This window comes from Austrofundulus limnaeus, unplaced genomic scaffold (genome assembly GCF_001266775.1).
Source record: "Austrofundulus limnaeus strain Quisiro unplaced genomic scaffold, Austrofundulus_limnaeus-1.0 Scaffold599, whole genome shotgun sequence".
Taxonomy (NCBI): Eukaryota; Metazoa; Chordata; class Actinopteri; order Cyprinodontiformes; family Rivulidae; genus Austrofundulus; species Austrofundulus limnaeus.
Window position 1 is genome coordinate 57,715 of NW_013953001.1, and position 1,493 is coordinate 59,207.

The 1,493-nt window shown below is 41.3% G+C and overlaps 1 protein-coding gene across 1 annotated transcript in view; it reads left to right on the plus strand.

Annotated features, from left to right (window-relative positions):
* The first annotated feature begins 113 nt into the window (after positions 1-113).
* Positions 114-1,493, plus strand: part of dse (dermatan sulfate epimerase) — a 33,754-nt gene continuing 32,374 nt past the window's right edge. Inside the window, exon 1 of the mRNA XM_014026906.1 lies at positions 114-221. The gene's annotated coding sequence lies outside the window, so the exon portion shown is untranslated. The remainder of the gene's footprint in view (positions 222-1,493) is intronic.

Sequence of the window (1,493 nt, forward strand, 5' to 3'; positions counted from 1 at the left end):
CACACACACACACACACACACACACACACACACACACACACACACACACACAGCCCCTCCTCCCTCCTCCTCCTCGGTGGTGGGGGTCTCTCCCTCCACCCTCAGCTCCTGCCTCCTGTCGGTTCTGGTCCTGTCGGAGCTCGGACGGCTCGGTATGGGTTCTTGACGGTAAACGGTGTGTTGGATCAGAACCGGATGGCAGCGGGAGGATCTTCCGACAGGTAAGTCTCCAGTTTTTTACCTTCTGTTCTGCGGATCCGAACCGAAGTTACCGGTTCTGGGTTTTCTGGTCCGGGACGTTCGGTTCCGACCCAGGCTGCCGTCGGGACCAAACTTTATGATGAAAGAAAGTTTTAAAAGTTAGAAAATGGACGTAATGTTGGACCTGCTGGTTCTGMCTGTCAGAACCTTCAGGTGACTCCTGGACACGAAGAACCCCGCGGGGAGTGGGGAGAGCTGCTTTAGCTRCTATTTAGCTGTTTTTCATTTTTTATTTTTTTAACTTTTTCATTTTTTTACTATTTAGCTGTGAGGAGGGGTTTCTACTGAGAGTGACGTCATCAGGAATATGCAGCTGAACATTAGTAATCAAACACTTAGCTTGTGTTTTTAAGCTTGTTTTATGCTTTTAATCATTTTACTCTGCCTTTTGCTACTTTTAGCTTAAAGTCATTGGTTTGCTGTTTTAGCTAGCCTTTTGCTACTTTGAGCTTTGAGGTAGTGATTTGCTCCTGGCTTGCCTTTTAGTCATTAGCTATCCTTTTAATGCTTTTAGCTCTCATTTGCTGCTTTAAGCAAGTATTTTCTTACTGTGTTAGCTTTGCTACATAAAGCAAACATTTTCTTTCTAATTCTCATCAATTGTGGTAATTGTTTCAGGTAGCCTTGTGTTGCTTTTTGCTAGCCCTTAGCTAATCATTAACAATTTATTGCATTATTTTTTGCTAATATTTTGATGCTTTTGGCTAACCTTTTGCTACTTTCAGCAAGTGTTTTGTTACTCGTAGCTTTGCTACATGTAGTTACAAATTTGTTTCTAAAATCTGTATGAGCTGGTGTTGTGTTTGTATTAGCCTTTAGCTGGTGTTGTGTTTATTTTAGCCTTTAGCTGGTGTTGTGTTTGTTTTAGCCTTTAGCTGGTGTTGTGTTTGTTTTAGCCTTTAGCTGGTGTTGTGTTTGTTTTAGCCTTTAGCTGGTGTTGTGTTTGTTTTTAGCCTTTAGCTGGTGTTGTGTTTATTTTAGCCTTTAGCTGGTGTTGTATTTATTTTAGCCTTTAGCTGGTGTTGTGTTTGTTTTTAGCCTTAGCTGGTGTTGTGTTTATTTTAGCCTTTAGCTGGTGTTGTGTTTGTTTTAGCCTTTAGCTGGTGCTGTGTTTGTTTTTAGCCTTTAGCTGGTGTTGTTTTTATTTTCGCCTTTAGCTGGTGTTGTGTTTGTTTTTAGCCTTAGCTGGTGTTGTGTTTATTTTAGCCTTTAGCTGGTGTTGTGTTTGTTTT